Consider the following 12,439-nt stretch of genomic DNA (forward strand, 5'->3'; position numbering starts at 1 on the left):
GACCAGTACCGACAACCACCACCGTCAGCGCTTGGGCTGGAAGGCAAGCAATGCAATTGAGCAATGCTTGAAACGCTGGCCGCACGAGACACAAGCGGGTTGGGTTTGGTTTGCACAATTGCATCGTCGCATCAAGTTGCACCTTTGGAGGTGAGCCGCGACCATTCGGCCGAAACACAGTGGAAGAGTTTTTCTTCCTCCGCCCGCACCACCGATTATTCAAATGCAGGAGAGAGGGAGGAGCAGAAGGAGGTACAAAAAAAAGGCAATAGACAATAGCACAGTTTGCTGCAAAGGCAGAATCTTATTGGTGGCACTAGAATCAAACAGCAGACGGCGTACCACAATCGAAGGCATTTATCAACTGGATATCTTCAAGATTTAAGCGAGCGTTAGGTTGAATGAGATGGATTACATACAAAACCTGCTGGACTGAAAGATTGCTAGCATATTACTCCACCATTGGACAGTAGTAACAATATGGCAAGTTGACGCAAACATTCGTTTTCATTAGATTATGAACAAAAAAACCCCACACCCAACGCTTGGGAAATCCTATCTTTCTCCGTTCTCAACTGGCATGGTAGGAAACCGTATTTATTCGTTCATTTTGAGCGCCCGCTATCAACTGGTCGGGCGATTACCGATCAAGGTTCATAAATGGTCGTATAGAGGATTGATTTATCGAGGGAAAAGAAGCCCGCGTACCACAGATAAGCTGTTTGGGGGTTGAGCTGATTTTGACTGCTTAATACCTTCGTCTACATCACGTTGGGTTCCGCATTCACAAACACATAGACACAAATAAGAACGTATAAAAAAATGAAACAGCGGCAGTAGGCTAAAAATATGTAACAACAAGCCGATTGATAAGAACGTTATCGCCAGCATACATACGAGGTGTACGAAAAAAATTGCTTTCAAACGGCCATTTACAAACCGCCGTTGCAGCACAAGAAAAACATTTTCTGGCTATCGTTACGTTAGACGAATCTTTTTACGTTGGCAAAAAAGGCTTTCAAATCTTCAGTGTCGTTGGTACATATTGGATGACTGTGGAGCTGTGCACAGCCAGGGAGTGGTAGGGCAAAAACCTGGCGTCCCATTTTTGTTTCTTATCAAACGGTTGTAGAGTGGTTGGATGGAACGTTGCCGCTTCGAAAACAGGCTTAAATGTAATCATCTATTGGGAGACTGACTTTTTTCGTTCGCTCCAGAAGTGTACAACCATTTTTTTTATACATTGCACATTCGTATTCCATGCCATCGTATTGGAAATCCGTTCTTCTTTTCTAGTGATGTAATTGTTTAAAAGGATGCATACGCAAGCCCGTTATCGAGAACGCTTACATGCACAATACCATACATGCTTTTCAATCGATAAGCAAGGCAATAAAATTTAACAAGCCACCCTTTTTCGCTAGATAATCGGCACCATTATGTCACGTCCGGCCAAATGGACGATCAATGCCAATTCGACGGGAGGCCAATGCGCTTCGCCAAACAACATCGAAGCAACCGAATCGATGATCATGTCGTATGTGGGAGGTAGCCCAAGCAGAGGTAAGCTCGCATGTGTTTTGAGGAAAGGGTAAAAACAGCTCAACAAACCACATATCCCCATCCTGACATCTGACATATGGAAGCAAAATCCCGGAACACGCTCACAATTGGAAACCCGACACGAAAGCGTCACCATACATAGGTAGTCACAAAAAAGCGAAAAGCCAGCTAAAAGGTTAAGATATGTGTCAGATTAAACAAGTCGTATCAATGTGTGTGTGTGTTGGGAAAGGATCAATATCGGGGAGTAAGAGAAGATGTGTGGTATGCGTCGATATGTATGAGTGTCTATCGAAGCATGTTGGAATACCAGAGCGTACAAAAGAGCGAGAGTGCGCGTGAATGAGCCTAGAGTTACGGCAAGGTGGTAAACAGCTGATAAACGACGCCCCCTCTCGACAAGTTCTTGTTCAATGGAGTCGAATCCGTGGAGCTCCGGAAGCATTCTAACTGCCATCAGACAGATCCGTATTCCAGCTTCGTATTCCCAGTACGTAACGAGAACATGGTGCAAATTTCAACAGTAAATTTGCGCACACAACATTAATGCCCCAGGGAAACAAGCGTACAAGAAATACCTCGTGAGAAATTGGTAATGAGTTACCACGGTTTGAGCAAAACATCAGCAGTGAAGTTGAAGGCTATTTTTGGGGAGCACTCTCTATACCAACACACACACACATACTTTATTTCTGGGAGAGATTCCCGAGAAAACACGTGCTTTGTCGTAAGGGAGCACACTAAGAAGAGAAAATCGTACCCCTGTGTCAAGTACAATATCCTTAAATTGAACACTGCCAGAGTTAGAGCGAGTATTGTAGGAGAGACAGAGAGTGAGAACTTTTTAAAGAAAAAATAAAGGAGAGCGTGAGCATCGCTATGCCTGACAAGGACACGTTGGCATACCTTAGGTTTTTTTTTTTCGTTTTGTTCTGTCACAACCATGTTTTTCTTGATTTTGTTTCTGCGAGAGGTTTCTCGGCAAATGAGAGCGAGTGAAAAAAAAATTGTGCGATGTTTGGCTCTTGTTTCCCCACTCCCTCATGTATGGTTGTGTGTTACCTTCGCTGTTAGTTTATTGACAGCTGTGCAAATGCTCCCAGTGGAGCCCGCCCTAGTATCTCAAGGGAGGAAGAAGCCTGAGAGGGAGAGCGGTGGTAGCAGAGATAGCTCTAACTCAAACGTCCTTTTTGCTGCCCTTTGCTCCAGCTGGAGCGTAATCGGCCTAGTTTTGTTTTTTGTTTTTTTTTTTTTTGGTTCGTGAGTGTTCTATCTTTTCCAATCCATTCTCTCGAACCAGAGCAGCTCTGAGGGAATGTTGTGGACGAAAACATATTTGCCGCAATGAATGAATGATTACAGCACTGGAACAGATACACACATGCAGAACTAAACAGCGGTACACACTAGCACACACAAATCTTGATGTTCGAAAAGTGGATTGTGTGTAGATTTTCTTGGCTTAACAAGAAAGTGTGTTTCGTTCGTGTTGTTGCATTGTATAATTGGATTTTAGAACCCCAATCCCCCAATGCAGAGATGTTAACTACATTTCAAGCGGAAGCGCCATTCAAGTGGAAACCTTTATCAATCACAAAACAGTGCGATGAATATGAAAAAAACAATATCAGAGGGGGAAAAAATAATGTAAACAATCAGCAAACTGTACGGTGCAAAATGAAACAAAAAACACGGAAGTAATGGAAATAAAACAACAATAAATACTGCTTACGTTGATTACCACCACCGTTGATGATGAAGGAATCCAGGTTGAGGCCGCTACCGCAGTACTGCGAGGAACCGTTCCTATCGCCCAAAACTTTTTCCAGCCCACCGACGGCAACGAACCAGCAGCCTTAAAAGCGCCCGCAGTACTGGTGGCGCTCCCGAACCAAAACCGCCGCTTCTTCTTCTTCTTAAGCTTCACCACTGGCGGGTGCGCGCACGTGTATCGGTCAGAAGTGGGAGCCCACACACGCGGTATATACAAGGGATTGCGATTGCGGTGGAATCGATTTTCCCCCGGTGGTGGCGGTGGCAGAGATGAAGTCGCGCGCACCTTTCGTCGCTTTGCGGTAGGCAATCTTGGGCTTTCGTGACCAGCGATACGGCTGGCAGGGACATTCAGCTATCCGGACACTGTGTCGGCCTCGGCCTATAACTGCCGTGCGACGTGTCGCAACCGAACGGACGATATCCCTGTGCACAACACACTGAAATTCACTGCACCGAAACACACACACACTCGGGAATACAAAGAGGGACACACACACACAAACACACTTTACACTGTGGATACAATGAACACGGACTGTTTTTGGAGCCAGAGCAATGGGGAGCTTTGTTGGAGGTGGATTAGCTAGAGGGTGAGTTGCACCATCATTAGTAAGAAACCACCACGTACAGGACGAAAGGAGCAAGCAAGCGAGCTCGAGCTCGATCACTCGCGGAGATGACAGTTGAAATCCCCGGGCAACTTGGATCGTTTATCCTGCGATGATGGCACCGAAACGCACGTACACACCAAAGCACAAAGCTGTCTTGTCTCCCGCAGTACGCAGTAATGACGTGCGTCCCGGGCCCTTATGTATGTGTGTCTTTGGTTCGTTTTGTGGGATCGTTGGAGGTGCGTGTGGGAATTTGTTTTCCACCACCGTTTCAGCGGACTGGTTTCGCTTTCTGGGCAAGGTGGCGAAATGCAACGTATCCGTTGGCTTCTATTATGACATCGAGTCGTGTTCACCCACTGCTTCCTCGGCCTGCTCTCAAGACGGGCTCTCTTTCGATTGGGTCTTCCGTTTGGCTTCTCCTGGCAGGGTTGCTGTAGCTCGCTATCTCGCTTGCTGTAGGTGTTACAGCATACACACTAGAGCTATTCCCCCTCACTGGATGCCTGGATTACCGATATCTTCCGCACGAACCATCCAGCCACACACTTGCGTACCCACAACCCACCCTTGCGTTGGAGCACCAACAGCGGCGAGAACTGCGGCAAAAGTACAACATACACCACCACCACTGCGCCACTGAAGGACGTGTTTGGTAGGTTGCGCTGCTTCTTGCTTTAAACTCTCTAGCCTGCTCGTACTCTCACGCGAACACCGTGTATTGTTATGATGGTTCTATAGCATGCGGATTGTAGAGGACGCCCAACTGGAAACTGTTGTAGAACTGTTCATAATGCCCGCACACCCGCGGCTGACAGTACAGTAACAGCAAATGCCTAAGAAGTAATCACTTTTTTGCCGAGGACGTTCGTACGAGGGAGGAGGAAATAAAAGGACTTGGAACTTGGGGTAGGGAAATGGTTCCTTTTTGAAGGCTGATGTTGACACCACTCCCGAATGCGCCACGTTCAGGGTCTGGACACTAGCTTGAACTACACTGGAGCACACTGTCGATGGGCCACTCATGGACGGGTTTAAACAAAATAATGCAAAGGACACACACACCCGTAAACAGTCAAGCACGCAAACGGCCAATAATGAGAGAAAGAGCGAGCGAACGTTGCGAGAGAGTGGAGTTTGGTAGGCAGCAAAACCTTGCTCACCAATTTGTATCCTCGACCGTGTGTTTCTTCACAAAACTTCGGCACAATTTACTCAACTCAACTACTGTACGCGAACTGTGAACATGCGTGTCTGTCAAAACGTCACACAACTAACTTTTGCAGTGAAGTTGTTCACTTCTCAAACGTCACGCTGCCCGCAGCCAGCCTAACGAAGATGTAATGTAATTGACACAGTGCGCGTGGTGCAAACTCATGCCGTAATTAAACTTTGTCTCAGAATAAAGGCACACATACACATACGAACCCACACACACACACAAACACACGAGCACGCAAAGTGTTAAAGTACACCTACACTCGCGGAGGATGAAATTGACAGCTAGTGCCGCGGTCGACAAACAACCGAAACCGACGGTATGCGAATGTCCCCGCGCTCGAGAGAATGACCGGCTAAGTGCGGAAGGCTCGAGACCGCATTAGGAGGGAAAGCGCACTAGACCCTGGGCATCCGAGTTCTGAGCCGAGCCTGTGCCGGGAGTGTCAGATCTCGCGACTTTCTACCCCTTCCGCTTGTATTTCCCGTATTTCCACCACACACACACAAACGCGCGCGCCAGCAAAGCACTCAGCACTCATCGGGAATCGAGCTCACAGTACAGAGCTCGTTTGCTGCAGTACGAGCGATAAAAAAAATCGCGCGCGCTGTCAAATGGAGAACTGTGCTGAGGAGGGGTGTAAAAAGGAAACTGACACCCCGGTTTAAGGGGGTGTACACGGTAGTTGCGCAACTGTCCGGTTGGCGCAGTGCTGCGGAGACCATTTACGTGTGAGAGAGATTGCATGTGTGTGTGTGTGTGCGAGGGGTGCGAGAAAATCAACCCTCCGAATGAGTTCTCTCATTCGCAGTCCAGGTAGCGTCAGCTGGAAAGAATCGGAGAGCGAAGGCCGCCGCCAGCGCTCCCGAGAAAGCTCCTCCACAAAAGCGCTAGTCGCCGCAGCCGATTGCGACTGTGCGTTTCGCTCCGCAATACTGTGTGCGCTTCTGAATACTGTGAGGTCCCGTCTCTTTCGAGAAAAAAAAAACCCAACAAATCCGCTCCTGCTGTCAGCTGAGCCCTCGCACAGTCGGCCATTATCAGCTGAAGTTGCTGAATGGGAGCGCTGAGGTGAGATCAAAGTTGCTTGCACGGTGAGAGTGAGATCCATTCCGGCTCCGGGCACACATCGTGGGCTGACCAAGGTTGTTGGGGATGCCGATTTTTGTCGCACTGCGAGAGCGCACACACACATACACACTCTTTCGTGCTGTCCACGTGGTTTGTGGACTGAGCGACCCAGGCGGACACATGCTCTCCATTGACCGACCAAACAGTAGATGGAGAGAGGGAGAGCGTTTGCCTTAGTGTTTATGTAATGGTATGTTATGTGCAGTAGGGTGACATTCCTCGAACGGCACAGCAGTAGCGCAGCAGCGCAAACATGTGCCATGACGTTTTGTTTTTGGAAAGTTGGAGGGAGGAGGAGGAGAGTAGGTTGGGGTGGTAGAAACAGGCTGAAAATGGGAAATTCGTGATGACACCGTGCGCTATATTACACGGGCAACTGATGACACAGTACCGAAAACGATTATTCGAACATCCATCACAGCAGGCAGCAAGCGCTGCTAGTGAGAAATGAATCCTTCGAGTAGATTTGTATGAAATTTGCGTTCAATTCATACAGCTACACAGTATCTGCTGCTGTATTTTCTTCCTAGCGCTTCCCATGGCAAAAATGTTTCTCCCTTCGAGCACCAAGAAGCAAATCTTCATACTGCGGATCAACAGCCGAAACTAGGTCACTGGCACTGGTAAGAACGCCGTCGGCAGTGCCACTCGTTGCAAGTGTGTCGCATTCTTCCGGCCCACTGTCATCGCTATTCCTCGTTTTTTGACAGTTTAGGCGCATCGCCCTCCGCTTCTGACAGCAAGCCTGGGCTGGTAGAGGGCAAGTTGTTTTTACACAACATATCGCAACAATACTTTCAGTGAAGGTGCTGGGACAGAAGCGAACTATTTTAAAAAGCAATCGCTAGAAATGGGTTCTGGACAGCAAAAGTCAATAATCGTATATTTCTGCTATACAATTGCAGCAGGGAAAACATTACTTTCAATGCTACTGAGCATGAAAGCTCTGTCTCAGAAACAATAAGGTGCAAAACCGGCATCGATTATTGTTTCGTGCAGAAAACGTATAACTGTCATTACTGATTGATTACAGTATTGCACCCGTTGCAGCCTCTTCTTCTTTGTTAACAAATTGAAAAATAGCTAGCTATTTGGATTCATGCTGCGATACATTAATTCGCATGTTGTGTTGCATTTCACATTCCACAGATGAAGGTGCATACTTAATCGAATGAAAGCGAACACAACGCAAAACTCGATTGCGGTGAGGATGATTACGTGCATGGGTCCTATTTTGCAAACCATTTAAGGACTATGTTTTATGAATCACATCGAAAGTCACGCAAAAAGCATGATAAATTTCATAAATGCATTGAGTTAACTATTTGCATTGCTACCAGCAAATGGTAGAGTTTTGAAGGAGTTTTTTTTTGTTTTCTCAATACCCGGTGGTGGTCTGACCTTGCGGTTGTCGTCTTCCACATTGCTAAAGCAGCAAGAAGCTCTTAAGATGCTAAACACTACTAAGAGGCACCCCGTTGCGAGAGCGAAAGAGAGCTCACAAAAAGATGGGCAGTGTAGTACGCGAAACAGATTGGAAGATACACACACACAAGCAGTGAAGATTCCTTAACCTGTTTATTGGGTGGACCGAAGCGATCTCCCAGAGAATTGCGTTGTGGTGTGGAGCGAAGGGAGCGACAAAAAAGCGCTATAAATATGACACAACCATCTCTGCTCGAAAAGGTAAACCAGACGTGTTTGTACGCATATGCGGACACCGGAGGCCATGGGGATGGCGGGAGGGGGGGGGGGGGGGAGAGATGACCAGCATGTGAAAAGCAAAGCTAAACATAACGAGAACCAGCATTTCAAATCCAGTGAAAAAACATTTCCCCTCCTTCGCTTCGGCGCAACCCTGCTAAGGATTAAAACCTGTCCCGTAGCTAACATTTGACACCGACAAACACACAAGCACAAAAAAGGACACACGCCAAAAGAGTTTGAGCAAACATATGCAGGCAAAGTGGCGGAGGAGAACGAGTCGCTGAAAGAAGCAAAAAAAACACTCACGAAAAGAATTATTTAAATCGAACCGGTTGTGCACGGAAACCGACCACGAAATCGGAATCCGAAGGTTACCCCAAGCTCGGGAATTCCTACTCTCCGTTCCCCACCCCATTTCCTCCGTTTGTCAAAAAATACCTTCTATACCCACCGAGCGCTTTGTGTGTGGGTGTGTTTGACAACATTTTATGTTGTACAACTTTATTCCTTCCACCCAGCTACATCTTGAGTTGTAGTGATCTCTTTCCCTCTCTTCGCTGACCAACAGAGCGATTGAAGTAGCGCGCAATTCGCGAATCATCGATTAAACGATCAGCCTCTAATCAGGTGTATCTTGCCTGGTGTGGGACTGTGTGGGTTTTAACGGCTGCATGCCATACTACCACGCGCCTACCAAACCTGACACTGATGGTCATTTGAATGAGCTCGCACGAAAGCTTTTGGCTTGAGCAAAGAAAATAAACGTCAAGGTGGATGCGTTTGGAGGCAGCTTTTATGATGGCTTCCCACGCACCCGAAGCTTATGCTGAGCGAGAGATGGGTCTAAATTGGTAGAAGACAACCCATTAACCACCAAGCGGAAGGGAAATGCAATAAAATATGTCAAGTACTTGCCGGGTAGGTGTATGTAAATTGGGCTGCGTAAACAACACACACGGCACTATTTAGATTGAATGGAATCGAATGGAGTAGTCGCACCCATCAGCTTCATTTATTTAAAAGTCTTCAACGAATTTATAAGCCGCTATAATACGTACATTTATCAACTCAACGCTTGTGAGTTTGAACTAGAAAAAGGGGTCAAGGAATAAACTAGCCCATCGGGAACAAATTAAAATAGAATTACATTAAGCGATCGTTCCGGGAGAAACTTGTTTAATCATCTTATTACCCGTTTTTGAACCGGAAAAAACATTCGCGCCTTCCATTCCAATCTCTTGAAAACGTTCCAGATCCTCCCCAAGTAAGGTAACCATCACTGTAAAAAGCGTTCACAGCATTTATAGCATCCTCCCACTCCAATCGGTCTGCCGGCAAAAGCCACCGGTGCCTGTATCCTTCCATATTCTAATTAGCAAACGAGGCCCGAGCGCTTGTGCCAAAAGTGCCAAAGAAGCATGTCTCGTTCAATGTCAAATTAGGTCGTCCAGATTCATGTAGCAACTGTTATATGGGAGGATATAGGACAGAGCAGCGGGGTAGAAAGAGACAGACAGGGGTACAGATGCACACGTTAATAAGGATGGGCTGGCTCGACGCAGGATCATGAGACGCGCACGGGAAAAAGGGACGCACACTGGCAGCTAATTAAAATTCATTCAAAATTCTCATTAAACTCCTTTTGCCTTTTGGCAAGCCTTGCGCATACACATTGAAACCTGAAACACACCATACAGACGCGTAGGTCCTTGCCAGTATGGTTCGACATACTGTAAGGTTATCTTTCTCTTTTTCCTTTGTCAAAAAAAGAGAAGATCCGGTAGCAATTGAACTGCTGTTATGGGTAAAGGAACAAACAAATCTAAAAAAAAAGTCCCTTACGATCGAACCTTGGCCTGGGTGGTTTCGAGGGTTCCGCTCAATTACGGGCGCCGACAAGCGCGACAAAATAGTCGGGCGGCGGGTGGGATTCGGTTCGGGTTCGGGCGTTTATTGGATTTTAATTAGGCCTTGACGCCCAGGCCGTGCCCGGTTGGCGTGAGGTAGGGCGCAACTCTTACCTGGAAACCCTTTTTGCGCTGCCCAGAATTAGGCCGATTGATATGTTCGATTTTTTCACCCTTGCTGTGTGTGTGTGTGTTGTAGGGTGTTGCGTGATACAAGACGTAACATCCCGCAACATATTGCAATGTTTCAGTTTTTTGTTGTTGCTTTTTGCTGTGCTTCTGTCAGCCTTTTGCTGTCCTTTTTTGGCGTTGTGGAACAGCGGGAACCCATAGTTTGTGCAGTGACCACAGAAGCGGACCACAGAAAGCAAAGAAGGATGGTCAATTCTGCATTCTGGTGTGGCCTGCTTCTAATTCCCACGAACACAAAACAGTGCAATAGGGAGGAAGCCGTGCAATGATGGTGATTACAGCTCGTAAAAGACAAACCTATAAGACGGTGGTATCGGTGTGGAAATAAATTCAATCGATGGAAGAAGAGAACAGTGTGTGTTTGTGCTATTCTTAGTCCAGCACCTGAGAGAGCTTAGTATATAATAGAGGAAGAAGAAGAATTGCCAGAAAGAGAAATGAACGCAAATTGGTAAGTTGTTTAGTTCTCTAAAACCATTCCAAACTAACATTGTGATCGTGTTTTAAAGATTTTCACATAACTGGAAACCATTGCTTGATGCAGTTGACTTCCAAACGAACCACATATCTAGGGTTGTTTGTTGTTTCTTCCCCTGATAGCATTATCGCCTGACCTGTAAACCACACACAATAAGGCAACCATCAAAACCACTGCGTCAGGGGTCCTATACAACTGTGCTTATCATCGTGACGTACACGTATTACGTGGATAAAGAGCCATTAACCATGCATGGGTAATGTTTAGCAATGAACAGCCCATTCTCCGATAAGATTCTTGAAACACTTGTATAAGAATAACATATTTTTAAACCGATTAGCTGTTACGTATCGTTTCCAAAGCGTTGGAAAGGTGATAAATCTTATCGCAATAATTCATGCCAATTTTATTAACGAAAGCCAACACACTGCTAAGTTGTGCTGAATTCAACACATCAAACATTACCAAGCGATCAGGAAGCGAGCGAATTGAGGCGTTACTGGCATTGCCGTGCGTCTGGTTTTGTTAACATATAACAAAACAAACGAATGGATGATGTTTGGGGGTTGTTTTATGGTTAGCCGCTTATCATGTGGTGGCACGATTAGGATTACGGGGTAATGATTGAACGTTTTGAAATATCGTGCATTACTCAAACGAAGCTCTGCATGGCTTGAAATGACGAATGAAAAGAGAATATTGAATAAAGGGCAACTAAAATCTAATCAGCTGGTAATGGCTAGCTGCAGCTAAGCCAATGTTTTGAAGGAGCTGTTCGTTTTCATTATCAAAAATTTGATAATGCTTTTGAAGGCAAAACAATACATAGTACATATGTTTTCCATTATGCTTACATCGTGAAAAAAAAAGTTCAACCCATAGATAAGGAAGAAAAAAAGATTGTCGCCCGCCCACTTAAAGTTTTCCCATCACACCCAAACTTGTTTTCGAAAGTGAGATAAAAAGAAAATAGTTCTAACCACAGAGATAAAGAAGGGGCGAGTACCAATGAAAAAAAAAAACATCACAGCCGATCAAACGAAGCAACACAAAACATAGCATCGTAATCCACTTCATCTACCAGCATCACTATCGCGCAACCATCCATCCCGGTCACATCGAACACGCTGCTGCTGCTGCTGCTGTATCAGCTCGTGGCACGTTAGGGCAAATAATGGAAAGCCACGATACCACACGAAAGTAAGAAAAAAACCCAACAACCAAACGACTAGGGGCAAGTGGTAACTATTCGAGCTGCAGGCGATAATGGTTCTCCCACGATACCAGGGCAAGAAACAAAACCAGAGGCCAGATGACAAAGGAAAACTCTTCCCGTCAACGGACGGGGAAAATCATCCACCAGTAAGTGGACTGGAGAGGTCCAGGCTGTTCCTGTTTTCCGCCCCACATGGGTACGCTATTGTCTATTCTGCATGCATGTGTGGCTGTTGCTGTATGCGATAGTGTGACTCGGATACAAAGTTTTTCCCTTCCCACCAAGTTTTCCAGCAATATTCGCTTGGCATTATGAAGTGGTCACCGTCAGCAGAAAACGGTTCTGAAAAGCGAGGAGCGAAAGTTGCTGATGGCATCACTTACAAGTGGGAATATTGTTTCCGGATGCTTGCTGACGGATCGCTGTCAACTGGTTCGCTGGGTTTTCCGTGTGTCCATGTAGCGAGACGCGAAGGTTTTTATCCCGTGTCCCGGGTGCCCGATGCCACTTGTGCTGGCCTAAGTAATCTTATAAAGTGACTTTGATGTTGTTGTTAAATGACTCAAAAACTGATAAAAAAACTGAACTTTTTTACTGGTTTACCACGATGATCTTTATGATCTTGAAAACAGAAGTTGT

The 12,439-nt window shown here is 46.1% G+C and overlaps 1 protein-coding gene across 19 annotated transcripts in view; it reads right to left on the bottom strand.

Moving 5' to 3' along the window:
• LOC1273071 (RNA-binding protein Pasilla) overlaps positions 1-12,439 on the bottom strand; it is a 75,821-nt gene that overhangs the window by 44,156 nt on the left and 19,226 nt on the right. Inside the window, exons 1-2 of one of the 19 annotated variants that reach the window (XM_061642106.1) lie at positions 5,430-5,619; positions 3,296-3,922 (exon numbers count right to left, since the gene is read on the bottom strand). The exons of 14 other annotated variants lie outside the window; for them this stretch is intronic. The gene's annotated coding sequence lies outside the window, so the exon portion shown is untranslated. Of the gene's footprint in view, positions 1-3,295; positions 5,312-5,368; positions 5,620-12,439 lie in introns of those variants that run through there. 4 more of the 19 variants (XM_061642105.1, XM_061642108.1, XM_061642107.1 and 1 more) reach the window with 4 other exon arrangements.

Source organism: Anopheles gambiae, chromosome 2, assembly GCF_943734735.2.
Source record: "Anopheles gambiae chromosome 2, idAnoGambNW_F1_1, whole genome shotgun sequence".
NCBI classification, from domain to species: Eukaryota; Metazoa; Arthropoda; class Insecta; order Diptera; family Culicidae; genus Anopheles; species Anopheles gambiae.